Genomic DNA, 16951 nt, shown 5'->3' with positions numbered 1-16951 from the left:
TACAGATGAAGTATGTGAGGCCCAGAGAAGTGAAGTGACTTGCCCAAGGTCATGCAGCAGACAAGTGGCAAAGCTGGGATTAGAACCCATGCCCTTCTGACTCGGAGGTCTGAACTCTATCCACTTCACCATGCTACTTCTCTCTATATTATTGTATTCTCCCAAGTGCTTAGTTTGGTGTGATGCACACAGTAAGCACTCAATAAATACCACTGATTTACAGTAGCCTAGCTAGTACCACATTATTATTATTATTGTTATTATTTATTCTCACTCATTTGCAGTATATATTTGACTTTAAAGTCTCATTGCTACCAACTACTTGCACCAGTTTCCTTCAGAGTTCTCAGTGCTTGGCTTCTCACAAGCCATGGATATCTGAAGAAGTGAAAAGTCATTCTGGGGAATTCTGAAGTATAGCAGGTCAATGTCATGACATATAAGGGGGATAACGACCACTGATAGGAGGAACTCCAGGAAGTCATTAGGAAAAATGAATAAGATAAGGAAAAGAATGAAACAACAAGAGATGAAGTCAAACAAGTCCATGAGTACAAGACATAGATGAAATCAACCAGAGTGGTATTGTCAGTGTCAATAGAATACAAGTCTAAAGAAATACGAAGCCAATCAAGAGGGCAAGAGGAATGCAGATGGGTCAAGATAGCCACTGAAGGCTGGAGAGAAAAGAGAGGACAGAAAGAGCAAAAGAGATTAAAATACATGTCAACAGATAGGAAATAGTGGATAGATTAGACCAAGGCAAAAACCATCATGAAAAGGCAAAGAAAGAAATGAGAAAGGAAGTCATGCAATGGGAAGACCAGTGGAAAAGGCCATTTCTGATTTGTTGTCAGTCCAACAGTTCAAGAAGATGGTTGTTGGGATGAGAGGGGTAAGGACTGCTGAGGAAGGAGCTCTTTATTCCCCAAAAAAGCAGAGAGGGAAAGGATGAGGTTCATTCATCCATCCAATCGTATTTGAATGCTTACTGTTTGCATAGCACTGTACTAAACACTTGAACAGATCAGATAACAGTGAACAGATCCAGTCCCTGCCCACAATCAATCAATCAATCAATTGTATTTATTGAGCGCTTACTGTGTGCAGAGCACTGTACTAAGTGCTTGGGATGTACAAGCTGGCAATATATAGAGACAGTCCCTACCCAACAGTGGGCTCACAGTCTAAATAAGCTTACAGTCTAGAGAACAAATTTAGTTCTCCAATTACCTCTGAATATAGTTGGAAATCTAGACTGTGAGCTCATTGTGGACAGGGATTGTCTCTCTTTATTACTGTATTGTACTTTCCCAAGTGCTTAGTAAAGTGCTCTGCACACAGTAAGTGCTCAATAAAAACAACTGAATGAATGAATGAATGAATGAGGTCCAATTCGGTTCTCAGAGACCAGATCATTATGGGCAGGGAATGTGTCTGCTAATTCTGTTATATTGCACTCTCCCAAGTGCTTAGTTGAGTGCTCTGCACATAGTAGGTGCTAGATCAATACCACTGACTGATTAATTGATTCCACCTCACTACCTTTTGGAAATAGACCTCTGACCAGATGATTTTCAGACCCTAGTATGCTTTTGGGGGTGCAAAAGGAAGAGTTGCTACCAAGCATTCTGACCTCCCTCCCACTGATTGAAGACAGCTACGCACCATTATCTGAAATAAACATTTCCATTTGTTCTTTAGTTGGGCCCCTGCCACTTTCTTGTGTAAACCTAATAAAGCAAATAGCAATATTGGCAGCTGGTTCTGGGGCTGTAGTACAGGTGCCAGCTCTAGGGGTCCTGCTCACAAAACTAAATTCGTTTTCAGCATTTTCAAAAATGAGTGATAATTGATAAAGTAACTGGGATTTCAATTAATCATCTAGCGAAAGGACCGAAACAGAAGCTTATAATTACTCCTAAAACAACAACAAGCAGGTGTGTGCCTTGGTTAAATGCTTAACTGTGTCACGGAGCAGCTTGCATTGAAATCTATAAATGTCCTTCCAAATTTGAAGATTTAGAAGAGTTGGAGTTTTACAACACTCTTCTCCCTTCAGTGTAAATCCCTCCTGCTTCCTTCCTCCAAAAGAAATTTAGGGATTGGTGATTCGGTTGGATTCAAAGGGAGATTTCTAATTAAATGGAGACTTATGCTCTGCACACACAAAAAAAATCCTTCCTTTCTGGTAATCTTTGCCTTTACCTTGTCGCAGACACAGGAATGGAACATAACACAATGAATGTCATTTCTAAGCAGGAATAGTGGCTCATCCATCACAGGATTCACTCTCCACCAAAGACAACATGACCTTCAGAAGTCCTATATGATGATGTTGTTCTAAACATAAGTTCCTTGAGGGCAAGGATTATGTCTACCAACTCTTTTGTTCTGTACTCCAACACAGAGCTCTGCACACAGTATGTGCTCAATAAATACCATGCAAATATTTCCTCTCTCCAGAAATCTATTTTAATGTCTGTTTCCTGCTGAAGACTGTAGGTTTCTTGTGAGCAGGGAACATGTCTACCAACTCTTTTGTGTTGTGCTCTCTTAATCGACATGGGAAAGGGTGAAAGGGTCAAGTGATCAAAATGTTGATTAAAGACAAGGGCAGAGACTCATGTTTTTACTGCACCTAAGAAGGTAATAGTAAACCACTTCCTTATCTATACCAAGGAAACTCAATGCATATGTATACCAGAAAGACTTAATGACAGAAGATGAGACGTTCTAAAGAGGGTGTGTCCATGGAGTCAATATGGGTCAGAAATGAGTAGATGGCATTTGAAGAAGTTGTTAGCGCAGTTCTTTGCACACAGTAAGCACTCAAGAAATACCACTGGTTGATTGACATCACTTCAAGGTTTAGTAATGCACTACCTAACATTCATAATTTTACCCTCTAAGCCCTTTACTTTTCCTCTAGTAACCCACTTTGTATCTCTCTATTTGTTTTTATGGTATTTGTTCAGGGCTTACTATGTGCCAGGCAGTACACTAAACACTGGGGTAGATACAAGATAATCAGGTTGAATACATTCATGTCCACATGGGGTTAATAGTCTTAATCCCCATTTTAAAGGTGAGGTGACTGAGGCACAGAGAAGTGCAGTGACTTGCCTAAGGTCACACAGTGACTTGCCTACGGTCACGCAGTGACCTTAGACAAGTGGCGGAGTTGGGATTAGAGCCCAGGTCTTTCTAGATCCTAGACCCATGTTCTATCCACTGTCATGCTGCTTCTCAAACCCCTCTAGAACCTGCAGATACTTTTGGCCTGCACACCTTCCTGGGGAAACAAATGTCGTATACTTACCACCAACTGTGAAGAAAAAAGATATTTGCCTTGGTTGTTTTTGCACCTACAACCTTCAGATTTCAATGGATGCCTCCTCACTCTACCACAGTGGGATTTGGCGAACAACAATTCTAGGTCTGCCCTGGTCATAATTATGTAGATTTCAATCTTACCCTGCTCAACTTTTGTTTTTCCAGCCTGAACTAGAATGTTCAGAAGCTTCTGTTTCTCCTCATCATTTTGTTGCTCCCCTTGTCTCACTGTGGTCTTCTCTGAGACCTATGCTTTGGGTTGGCTAAGCGCTGACTTTGGACAATCTCTAGGAAATCTGCCTGGTGCAGAATGCAACAGCTGGTATTCCAATGGTCATACCGTCCGCAGGATGTCCCCTTATTTTCCAACTCCCTCCTACTTAGATAGTGAGCCCCATGTGGGATGGAGACTGTCAGACACAATGATCTCATATCTATCCCAGAGCTTAGTTCAGTGCTTGACACATAGTAATTGTGTAACAAATACTATTTAGAAAAAACAATTCCCCTCCCTCCTCCCCTTGAATGTCCTGAGTTAGCCTTTGGTATTTCTTCAAATGCAGCAACCCGACACATTCTGTGTCTGTTTCTATCACCACTTTTCCTTTTATTTCTACTCCTTCCCCCTTGAATGCATCTCGCACTCCAGTCTGACTCGTTCATTCAATTGCATTAACTGAACGCTTACTGTGTGTAAAGCACTGAATTAAGCCCTTAGGAGAGTACAATATAACAGACACATTCCCTGGCCCCAGTGAGTTTACAGACTAGAATATGGGGGCTGGACCAGGACATGTCTAAGCAAGCCCCTCTCTGGAACGTCAGAGGACAGCCTAGTGCAACAGTGTGGTTGGTAAGAGAGTGGCATGCTTAGAGAATGGTGGAGTCCTGGAAGAGGAGAGGCAAAGTCAGGGGCAGCTCATCAGAGGCCCAGAGGCTTATGAGCAGATGGCTAGATGTTTCTGCTACTTGACTGAGCTTTTCCCTACTCAAGGTAAATGGACTACCGCTTTAACAGTAAAAAATATTCAGTCAATAAATACATTTGCTGAGTAGTAGGAGCCTTTAAACAAAGGACATTTCCCTTGCCCTATTGGATCATGGGATTGCCTGACAAAAAGCATGTATCCATTTTGTTTGCCTAGAAGAAGAACACTGGTGCCACCCTTTTGGGTATGACACCTTCCTGGATTGTTTTGTGAAAGAGCCACACAATAAAACAGTTTCTCTCATTTTGGCTTGCAAATAAAATATTTCCTAGAGTGGCTCTTTTCTCACCACCTGAACATGGCAGATCAAAACCTGGTCCCCAGAAGCCTTAATGGTTACTCTGCAACCAAATTATTTCAATCTCACATACAATATTCTCATTCGTTCGCTCTCATTTTCACTCACTCTTTCTCTTCTTTTCATAATCGAATCTCCGTCATCATATCTGACGGCGTCCAATCTGATTAGCTTCTATCTGTCCCAGAGTAAACACCACTAAAAAAAATAAAGAACACATCTAAGCCCCACTAGTCTGTAAGGTCTTCTTCTCTCAACTGTAATCTCTCTGTAGGTAGGGATCATGTCTGCTTACTCTCCCAAGTGCTTAGTACAGTGCTCTGTCCACAGTAAACTCATAATAAATACCAGTGATTGATTGAGTGATCAAAGCAGGAAACTGTTGTGTTCTAATATCTTAATATCTAATAAACTCCTCACCCTGGGCTTCAAGGCTGTCCATCACCTCGCCCCCTCCTACCTCACCTCCCTTCTCTCCTTCTACAGCCCACCCCGCACCCTCCGCTCCTCTGCTGCTAATCTCCTCACCGTACCTCGTTCTTTACTATCCCGCCATCGACCCCCGGCCCACGGCATCCCCCGGGCCTGGAATGCCCTCCCTCTGCCCATCTGCCAAGCTAGCTCTCTTCCTCCCTTCAAGGCCCTACTGAGAGCTCACCTCCTCCAGGAGGCCTTCCCAGACTGAGCCCCTTCCTTCCTCTCCCCGTCGTCCCCCTCTCCATACCCCCATCTTACCTCCTTCCCTTCCCCACAGCACCTGTATATATGTATATATCTTTGTACATATTTATTACTCTATTTATTTATTTATTTTACTTGTACATATCTATTCTATTTATTTTATTTTGTTAGTATGTTTGGTTTTGTTCTCTGTCTCCCCCTTTTAGACTGTGAGCCCACTGTTGGGTAGGGACTGTCTCTATACGTTGCCAACTTGTACTTCCCAAGAGCTTACTACAGTGCTCTGCACACAGTAAGTGCTCAATAAATACGATTGATGATAATATCTTGATATTCTATCCACATAATTTGGAAAAAGAAGAAAAAGTATAGCCTGTTCATTTCCTATCTTCCTATTGAAGACAATTACTGTAGAAGGTCAGTGATCCTTATCGGGGAATCATCCTCTGCTGTTACTCTCTGTAGGGGGCACAGAACTAGGGAAGTTGCTATGCTTGATTTACTTGGAGCCTCTTTATTAACATTTATTTTCAGGACACCCAGACCTATGAAGGGATTCTATCTTGGAAAATTCAGTGATAATTCTCCAAGACAGTGGACATAGTAGAGAAGCAGTGTGGACTAGTAGAAAGAGCCTGGTCCTGCGAGGCAGAGGACCTAGGTTCTAATCTCAGCTCTGTCACTTGTCTGCTGGGTGACCTTGGGCAAGTCATTTCACTTCTCTGTGTCTCAGTTCACTCCTACGCAAAATGGGGATTCAATACCTGTTCTCCCTCCTACTTAGACTGTGATCCCCACGTGGCACCTGATCATCTTGCATCTACCCCAGTGCAGAGAACAGTGCTTGGCACATAGTAAGTGCTTAGCAAATTTTTGTCTGGACCCAAACGGGAAGTTACCTGTTCTCAGTCTCGCCCGTCAGCTACTGAGGATGGGCAAGGAAGACTGGGTGACCATGACCTGGATTCAGAACCAGTTGGCCTCAGATGTTCCGTGGCCAAAAAGGAGGGCCAGGATAGCTTGAACCAGTCTCTGCCTTACACGGGCTCTGACACTCTTAACATGCTGTTAAACCCATGCTGAGCTATGAGAGCCTAAAAGAAGAAACAGAAGCCTTAAACCTTCGAATCAGGGAGCTTTATAAAGGAGACTATGGTCTGACCCAAAAATCCTCAAAAAAACAAGTCAAAGAAGAGGTCGATCCCACTTTTCTGCTCATTGATTCTCAAGCTCAAAACCAGATCTGGAAATGCATCGTACTTGAAAAGTTGAGAAAAGTATTGCCAGGAATTTTGGGTCCTCTTCAAATTACATTAGGAGATGTTTACACCGAACTGAAGGGTCTCGTACGATCTTTCAGGAAACGAGGGATTGGTTCCTGAACTAAGGCCGCAACCCAAGTTTCCCAAAGCCATGCAGAAATGTGTCTTCAATCGATATATATATGTTTGTACATATTTATTACTCTATTTTACTTGTACATATTTATTCTATTTCTTTTCTTAATATGTTTTGTTTTGTTGTCTGTCTCCCCCTTCTAGACTGTGAGCCCGCTGTTGTTGGGTAGGGACCGTCTCTATATGTTGTCAACTTGTACTTCCCAAGCACTTAGTACAGTGCTCTGCACACAGTAAGTGCTAAATAAATGATTGAATGAATGAATGAATGAATAAGTACCATAGTTACTGTTATTATCATAAAAAACAAAAGAAACATCATTCCTGGGTCCAATCAATGGCTCCACCATCCCAAGGTTCTGTCTTCAACAGTGGCATCTGGACCATCATCAACAATATTTATTGAGCACCTACTGGGAGCAGAGTACTGCATCAGGTCCTTGGAAATACACTGTGGAACTAAAAACCTTGTTCCTGGACTTCATGAAACTTTCAACCTAATGGACACTTCAAACCTCATCCCACCTCATCAATCAGTCAATCAGTGCTATTTACTGAGCACTTGCTGTGTGCAAAGCACTGTACTACCACCTGAGAGAGTGCAATTCAACAGATTTGGTAGGCACCTTGCCTGCCAAAGTTTGAGTTTACAATCTAGAGCCTCATAATTAGAGATGAACTGTTTAACAATTCTGCTTTTCCCTGTGCCTCCCTAATTTCTCCTCATGGAAATGAGCTCTTAATTATCTCCTTTAGAGAAATTCTCTTCAGTTAGACAGACAGAAGGTCTAGTTGTCTAAAACAGCAACATAGAGATTGCAAGAACTCTGGAATGATAATCTGTGTTTTTGTCCAATGTATTTTAGTCTTCGTTATTTGCAGCCTCTTAGTAACTTGGTGAGCTCTTCTCATCTAAGCATTTGAATAAGCTTTTTAAACGGCTCAGTGGGGAAGCAAGATGAATCAAGATCATACTTATTCACACTGCATGTTCCAGGGCCTGAGTTAGTGTTATTTGCAGGAGATAATAGTTTTGACTCTTCTGTGCATTACTATGGAAACCTCTTTCCCCAGCTCTCTTTCCTATGACCACGTTGAGGGATGGGGGTAATGGGTGGGATGAGATTAGACAGTACCGGGAATATTCTTGGAAAAATCTTTGTATAGTCTGGGTGAGACATTAAAAAATTAAAATCTACCTAATGCAAATCCCTCAGTTAAGCAGTAGGACTATTCTGTTGCCAAAGGAAGCCTGATGGAAGACCGCTTTATAGTCCCCTGGAGTGTAAATTCATTGTGGGCAGGGAATCTGTTTACCAATTCTGTTGTATTGTACTTTCCCAAGTGCTCCAGTGCTCTGCACATTATAAGTACTCAATAAATACCATGGATTGACTGATTTCACAAAGTCTTATTTCCAACCAAATTAGAATTAATTACAAAAAAATTGTAAAAAGTGGCAGAACACTACAGACACAATATAAAAATTCCCATTAATGATTCTTCAAAATTACTATTCAAATAAGTTCCTTCTGAACTTGGGAAAACACACAACATTTGAATTGTGTGCATAACTCAAATGTGATCAATATACTTGTATGTAGTATACACTCAAATTTTTGTATGGTTCTTTATAATGGTATCATACTTTAACATATATTCAGTACACATGACCCTAAAAGTGACATTATGTGATGTTTATGTTTCTTAAGTTAGAGAAATATTGTAGAGACAAATAGGCAGGATTATATTGTCTATGTGACTATACAAGGGAAGGATTGGAAAATGTATAAAATGAGTAATGATTGTAAATAAATGGAGAAAGAATTTTGATGATGGTGATGATGATGACATTTGTTAAGCACTTACTATGTGCAAAGCACTGTTTTAAGCACTGGGGAGGATACAAGGTGATCAGCTTGTCCCATGTGGGGTTCATAGTCTTAATCCACATTTTCCAGATGAGGTAACTGAGGCCCAGAGAAGTGAAGTGACTTTCCCAAAGTCACACAACTGACAAGTGGTGAAGCCAGGATTAGAACCCATGACCTCTGACTCCCAAGCCTGGTATCCTTCCACTGAGCCATGCTGCAAATATAATAATTTTCTGATTTCTTGCATAAGGAGATTTTCAAAAAAGAAGCGGCATTATAAATAGTGATTTTTTTTTCATTTTCAAACTTCATTCCAAGGAAACTCTAATTTAAATGGCAAAAAGCATTACAAGTTCTAAAAAAATCATGACTGTTGAATTGCCAGAGTGGCTTCATGAAACAACTTCATTTACCTTTCTTGGACATAATGCATACAGAGTTTGTACTATATCAATCAATCAATCGTATTTATTGAGCATATACTGTGTGCAGAGCACTGTACTAAGCGCTTGGGAAGTACAAGTTGGCAACACATAGAGACAGTCCCTACCCAACAGCGAGCTCACAGTCTAGAAGTACTATATGTACTTGTATATTTATACTATATGTGTGTGTGTGTGTGTGTGTGTGTGTATACACAAGTATATATACAAACATATACATAGAGACAGTCCCCACCCAACAGCGAGCTCAGTCTAGAAGTACTATATGTACTTGTATATTTATACTATATGTGTGTGTGTGTGTGTGTGTGTGTGTGTATACACAAGTATACATACAAACATATACATAGAGAAGCAGCGTGGCTCAGTAGGAAAGAGCACAGCCTTTGAAGTCAGAAGTCATGGGTTCAAATTCCGACTCTGCCAATTGTCAGCTGTGTGACTTTGGGCAAGTCACTTAACTTCTCTGTGCCTCAGTTACCTCATCTGTAAAATGGGGGTTAAGACGGTGAGCCCCACAAGGGACAACCTGATCACCTTGTAACCTCCCCGGCGCTTAAAACAGTGCTTTGCACATAGTAAGCACTTAATAAATGCCATCATCATCATCATTTGATGGTATTGGTTAAGCACTTACTACATGCCAGGCACTGAACTACTGGGATACCTACAAACTAATCAAGTTGGACAGAACCCATATTCCAATTGGGGCTCACAGTCTTAATCCCCATTTTCCAGATGAGGGAACAGAGAAGTGAAGTGACTTGACAAGGTCACACAGTAAACATGTAGCAGATCCAGGATTAGAATCCAGTCCCAATCCCAATACTTGTAACTTTTTGAGTCTTTCCATCAAATGGAGAACAAAGATACGTTTTCCACCCTAGTTTTCCCAAATTTCTTGACTGAAATACCCATAAGCCCTTTGCCTAATGACTTGTCAATTTGTAAAATATGTTTGGGAACAGATGGTATAATTCACTCAAAATCTAGTTAAATGTGAGTAATGACTGGATTTAAGACTTTAGCCACTAAGTAGACTGACATTATTATATGCAAATGCCTAATTTTACCATGACTTGAATCTACCAAACATCTTAGAGGCATGAAAACACAAAAGGAGTGTGTACTTACATCTTCTGCTTTAGTTGTTGCCTTGCCTGACATCTGAAAGTATATCTATATATATAATCCAACAGGGTAGAAATCAACTGAATTTGTCAAGATCTGAGTATTCTGCATTCTTAATGAAATCTGCTTCAGGATACGGTATTTGGAGGCCCTTAAATTTAAAAGTAATTTAATTTTGATATGCCTGAGATACCTAGCGAAGCTTCCTGTTGCCTTCAACGTTTCAGGGAATGTCAGTGAGAAGGGAAAGGTAACAGGGAGTTAGAACTCAAATGTATTACTTATCTACTTAGTCATAAATGTCACTATTCTTTCAAAAACCCATGTCTCCCCCACAATAGAAAGCATGCTTTGCTCCTCCCAAACCTGGCTACCTAATTTCCTTATTACCAAATATTTAAATTACATGGTGTCCAGTGCTGAGTGACAAGGCATATATATCCAGTCTTCTGTAATAAAGACACTTTTATGGGTGGAAGATTTATCTTTTTTTATGATATAAAAGCAAAAATCACATTGTATATTTCTAACAGATATTACCGCTTACACCTGGTATATGTAAATCACAGTGGTACAGGATGACATTACAGAGCAGCAGAGGGTAGCTTGCTTTACACAATCGTCAATAGTTACAACCATGGGAGTCCAACAGTAGATGAGTATATAATGTGTTCTGAGCTACAGGGCTCAGATAATTTACTGAATCTATTCCAGCTATCGAGTTGTCATAAAAAAACTATCAGGCTGATAGTGTTCTATCAAATCAGCATGATCTAGCAAACACACCAACCACGCCCACTCTCCATCAACACCAGTAAAATGGGCAGAGGGAATTATATCCTCCTAGACAAATGACTAACCCTCATGGCATCGGATTCAACCCCTAGTTACCATTAAAAATAAATGACTCTATAGTAGGTCTCTTGAAAATCTAACGATTCTAAAATGCTAGAAGATCTTCAAACACAGCACAAGTCATATCTACCTCTGGCTAGGGGATGTCTTGATTGTTTCTGCCTCCGAGGCTTCTGGGGATCATTCATCCAAACCAATCACAGAAGGAGGAGTCTTTAAAGCTTCCCAGGAGCACAGAAGCAATCTCTCAGCTGAGTGATTTTCTGAGTTTGCCAGGAGCTTTTTCTTACTTCGCCTCCTATGATGTGATATATAAGAAGCTCCATGAAAGTATTCAAGAGCAATGTCGATTCCTTAGGATGAGATCAGCCAACAAGAGACATTGTTTCATTCATTCAATCATGTTCATTGAGCCCTTACTATATGCAGAGCACTGTACTAAGCACAGTACAATGCAACAATAAACAGACTCATTCCCTGCGCACAATGAGCTTACAGTCTAAAGATGGGGAGACAGACATTAATATAAATAAATAAATCACAGATATATATATATATATATATATATTCTTCCATATATGCATCTATCTATCTATCTATCTATCTATCTATAGGGCTGGGAGAGGGGAAGAAAAAAGGGAGCAAATCAGGGTGATGCAGAAGGAAGTGGGAGAAGAGGAAAGGGGTTCTTAGGCATGAAAGGCCTCTTGGAGGAGATATGCCTTCAATAAGGCTTTGGAAGTGGGGAGAGTAAGTGTCTGTCAGATTTGAGAAGGGAGGAAGTTTCAGGACAGAGGCAAGATGTGGGCAAGGGATCAGTGGCGAGGTAGAGGCACAGTGAGAAGATTACCATTAGGGAAGTGAAGTGAGTGGCCTGGGTTGTAGTAGGAGAGTAGAGAGGTAAGGTAGGAGGGGGCAAGGTGATTGAGTGCCTTAAAGCCAACGGTGAGGAGTTTTTATTTTATGCAGAGGTGGATGGGCAACCACTGAAGTTTTGTGAGGAGGGGGAGGTGACATGTCCTGAATGTTCCTGAAGAAAAATAATCTGGGCAGCAGAGTGAAGTATGGATTGGAGTGGGGAGGGACAGGAGGCAGGGCGGTCAGCCAGAAGGCTGATGCAGTAATCCAGGTGGGATAGGATGAGTGACTGTATTAACATGGTAGCAGTTTGGATGGAGAGGAAAGGGAGGATTTTAGCAATGATGTGAAGGTGGGACTGACAGGATTTAGTGATGGATATGTGTTCACTTCATATCACTTGCTGGTGAGTCATTGGGAAGCTTTGCATATGCTTTCCTGCTAATGTAGCTCCAAAATATGTATCTATGTATCGAAATATACATGTAAGCATAAATATAATATATATGCTTATATGTATATTATTTTATATTAGCATATATATTGAAGTGCCTGAGTCTGGAAATTCAACATCTTATGCACACTCCAGCTTCCTTGCTTAATTGGTGGCAGGAAATGGGCAAAAACACTAAAGGGGGAAAAATATTAAATCTTGAAATGTATTTTGGTTGGGGACTGAGGCTCCGTGACAATCTCCCAAACCGATGAGCCAAATCAGATCCGAGACATACATACTTGCCTCATCCTGGTTTTCACCTCACAGCAGGTCTGGAGGCTTTTCTTGTCTTACACCACCTTATTCATCCTTTGCCGCGCCGGTTCACAAAGTCATTATGTATCTCCAACCATCCTTAGCACTTATGCATATATCGATTTACGTACTGTACTTATTTATTCATCAATTCATCTTACTATACTCATGCTATTACCAGTTGTATCTTTGTTCTTCTTCCTGCTTCCACTATCGGTAAATAATTTGTGTCTGCCGGTCTACGCCATTAAATTGAAAACTCCATTAGACTAGACTGAGAATAGGGAAGAGTCTTACTTTTTTTGAATTCTCCCAGGCGATTAGTACTGGATAGTGTTCCCCACATACAACGTGCTTAATAAATACTTTTGATTGATTGATTGAGTATTCTTAAAATGTAAAAGAGAAAAGGGAAAGAAATATATATTTATGCCATCCTTGAAAGTTCCGCTCACTGAACTAAAATTTTATATTCTTAATATAATAGCTGGACCACCATGAGTAGATGGCAAAGTCTTTCACATTCAGACTCAATACAACAAAGTCATCCAAAATGAAAAATGGGCTTTCTCTAGTTTAGTTTTGCAATCCTGAAACAAAGATGGCTCCCTTCAATCTTTTCACTGTTGAGGAAACTGAGGCACAGAGAAGTTAAGTGACTTGCCCACATCACACAGCAGGCAAGTCCTCTGACTTTCAGGCCTGTGACAATTACAATAATGACAACAATGTTGAGGGGGATAAATGATGGATTTTAACCCTAGGGTTATGACATCACTAAGCAGTCCACACTTCATCTGACCAGTTAATTTCTTTCCTTCAGAAAGACAACCCATGATTCTTAATAAGCTATCTCATGTAGAACAGTACTCCAGCACTTTTAGTCTTCTTGGAATCCATATGTCTAAATATAGGCCATTAATAGGTGATGCTGGAAAATTGATTTTGATGTCTGAATTCAACTCTGCAAGGAAATTCTCTGCAAAAGCAAAGGAAGGCCAGGAAGAAAAGATCCTTTTTTAATGGTATTTGTTAAGCGCTCACTCTGTGCCGGACACTGTACTAAGTGCTGGGGTAGATACGAGCTAATCAGGTTGGACACAGTCCATGTCCCACATGGGGCACACAGTCTTAATCCCCATTTTACAGATGAGTTAACTGAGGCACAGAGAAGTTAAGTGACTTGCCCAGTGTCACACAATAGGTAAGTGGTGGGCAGGATTAGAACACAAGTCCTTCTGACTCTCAGGCCCATGCTCTATCCACTGAGTTATGCTGCTTCTCAAGGCCTTGATTTCAAACAAAAATGTATTTGATAATTAGCAAACATAGCAATAGAAGAGAAAAAGAAGGCAATTTATTTGGAAACCCAACACATTCGGAGACATTTCCCTGGACTAAAATTCCACTTTGAGAAAACTGTCATTTCATTTTATTCCTACACATTTGGCTATGCTCTATATTTCATTGACTTATCTCCTCAGCTCATTGCCACAGGCTACTAGCCTGGAACCCAGCCCAGCTCCCATTTCAGAAATCATTCCAGAAGTAGCAGCCACTGACAGAGAACTGGTTGCAAACCACTAACAGTCAACCCCCTTGCCTCCACCTCTCAAGACTGCAGATTCTTCTTTTTGCTCCACTGGCCAAACCTACATACCAGCCTCCATGCTTCTTTGTGGCTCTTTTCTTCTTGATGACTGCCCAGGCCAACTGAAGAAGAACAGATGAGGAACAGCAGGTCCAAATCAGCAGCTGGCTGCCTGCCACCATGAGGAAATCAGTCAGGCTGCTTCCCGCTCTGAGTCCACCAGCCCTTTCCGACACATTAACCCATTACCCAGCCATGAAATTCAAACACGTGTAGCCCTTCATTCTCAGGATGAGGTGGGGCATGAGGAATATTGCTCTAATCGTGTGGTCTGGGTTGAGCTGAGATAAGGACCTAAGTGAGAAGAGTCCGCTCTTACAATGATGAAGCTCTTCAATTATTGCTTTACTTTTACCTAATTTCTTCCATGCTACTTAATTGTACTTTCCAAGCGCTTAGTACAGTGCTCTGCACACAGTAAGCACTCAATAAATATGAATGAATAAATGAATGATGTTTCTGAGTGATAGCATACCTGACCCTGGCTCTATGGCGTCAGAACTTGAAGAACTGATCTGCAAATGGCAGAACCTGGAATCAACTTTTGTTAGTGCCTTGGGAGAGCCCCTGGGCATCAGCTGGTAGGCCCTATACCTCACACCCAGCAGAAATAATGCACCAGTTCTATTCTACCTGGAGTAACTTGGATACTGATTCATTCATTCAATCATATTTCGTGGGTCAGTGGAAAGAGCCCGGGCTTTGGAGTCAGAGGTCATGGGTTCGAATCCCAGCTCCGCCACATGTCTGCTGTGTGACCTTGGGCAAGTCACTTAACTTCTCTGAGCCTCAGTTACCTCATCTGTAAAATGGGGGTGAAGACTGTGAGCCCCACATGGGGCAACCTGATCACTTTGTATCCCCCCCAAGCGCTTAGAACAGTGCTTTGTACATAGTAAGCGCTTAACAAATGCAAACATTATTATTATTATTATTATATTTATTGAGTGCTTACTGTGGGCAGAGCACTATAATAAGTGCTTGGAATATAAAAATCACAGCTCGACAAAGTACCTACTTTTTTACAGTTGAAGCACTTGGTCTTTCAATCAAGAGACTACTTCCTTAGGAAGCAGTAATACTAATGATAATGATAACAATAATAATAATAACAATAATAATAATAATGGTATTTGTTAAGTGCTTACTATGTGCCAAGCACTGTTCTAAGCACTGGGGTAGATACAAGGTAATCAGGTTGTCCCACATGGTACTTACAGTCTTAATCCCCATTTTACAGATGAGGTAACTGAGGCATAGAGAAGTTAAGTGACTTGCCCAAGGTCACACAGCAGACAAGCGGCGGAGGTGGGTTTAGAATCCATGTCCTCTGACTCCCAAGCCCATGCTCTCTCCACTAAGTTACACTGCTTCTCTTTGTAATTCTTTTCCATGGGAATGTTGGGCGATGTTGGTGATTTGTCAAGGATCTGGCCAGGTCTTGGATGTACAGTATGTTGGGACCTATTTAATTTACAGGAAACCTGGAGAAATAATTCCCTTGAAAATGTCACAAGCACAAGAAGCAATGTGATGTAGTGGATAGAACACGAATCAGGGAGTCAGAAGGACCTTGGTTCTAATCCTGGCTCTGCCACTTGTCTGCTGTGTGATCTTGGTCAAATCACTTAACTTTTCTGTGCCTCAGTTACCTCATCTATAAAACAGGGATTAAGACTGTGAGCCCCAAGTGGGATAACCTCATTACTTTGTATCTACCCCGGTGCTTAGAACTGTGCTTGGCATATAATAAGTGCTTACCAAATACCATAATACTACTACTAATAATAATAATAAGCCCAGCTCTGCCACTTGTCTGCAGTGTGACCTTGGCCAAGTCATTTATCTTCTTTGTGCCTTAGTTACCCCATCTGCAAAATGGGTGTTTAGACTGTGCCCAATGTGGGACAGGGATTATGTCCAAACTGACTACCTTGTATCTACCCGAGTGCTTAGAACAGTGCTGGACATATAGTAAACACTTAACAAACAACACCATCATCATCATCACATTCAGAAACTATTTCCAAATCCCCTAGACTCAGTTCTCAGTAGCTTTGTTTTTCATGATATTCTTGGTCTCTACTTGCTGTTACTCTTTTTCTGCCCCAAGATGTGAAACCTTCAGGAAGTGGAAGCCTCAGATCTGTTCACTTTGGATATTATGTCTTGTAATGTCTTGTTGGGAGAGTTCAAGGACTTAATGAGAACCCCTAAAATGAGGATCAAGGGACTTGGTTGATTTGAGGCAGAGCGAGGGGTGGAGGAGGAGGGCAGGGGAATCCCAGAACGTACTACTAATTGAACTGGTGCAGTTAATAAATTCACATGAAGGATGGAGGTATGGGTCTGAAGAGTGGGCAACAAACCCAGTCACTGTCCAGAGGTGGGAGCACTGGATGCCAGAACTTCATTCTGGGACCTTTAATGGGGAAGTAATAACCACACAGTGGCTGCTACTACACCCACCCCCCAAAAAATCAAGGTGGGGCAGGAGAGCCAACGCCTAGGATGGGAAAGTTTTCAAAGAGCCACTCATACTCCCACATCCAACAGATGTTCAGAGTCTCCAAGTCTGGCCTCCAGGATCAATATTATTAAAGAATCTTGCCCATCTCACAGAGAGATTCAGAGCTAGAAATCCGTAATTCTGGTCCATGTTTTGTTCAGAAAAAGTGCTCAGGTGA

The 16951-nt window shown here is 41.3% G+C and overlaps 1 long non-coding RNA gene across 1 annotated transcript in view; it reads left to right on the top strand.

Moving 5' to 3' along the window:
• LOC119931717 overlaps positions 1 to 14625 on the top strand; it is a 56018-nt gene extending 41393 nt beyond the window's left edge. Inside the window, exon 4 of the long non-coding RNA XR_005452149.1 lies at positions 14231 to 14625. This is a non-coding gene — a long non-coding RNA (uncharacterized LOC119931717). The remainder of the gene's footprint in view (positions 1 to 14230) is intronic.
• Positions 14626 to 16951: the final 2326 nt, after the last annotated feature.

The sequence above is a fragment of the Tachyglossus aculeatus genome, chromosome 8, assembly GCF_015852505.1.
Source record: "Tachyglossus aculeatus isolate mTacAcu1 chromosome 8, mTacAcu1.pri, whole genome shotgun sequence".
NCBI lineage: Eukaryota > Metazoa > Chordata > Mammalia > Monotremata > Tachyglossidae > Tachyglossus > Tachyglossus aculeatus.
This window is presented reverse-complemented; position numbering and strand designations above follow the sequence as displayed.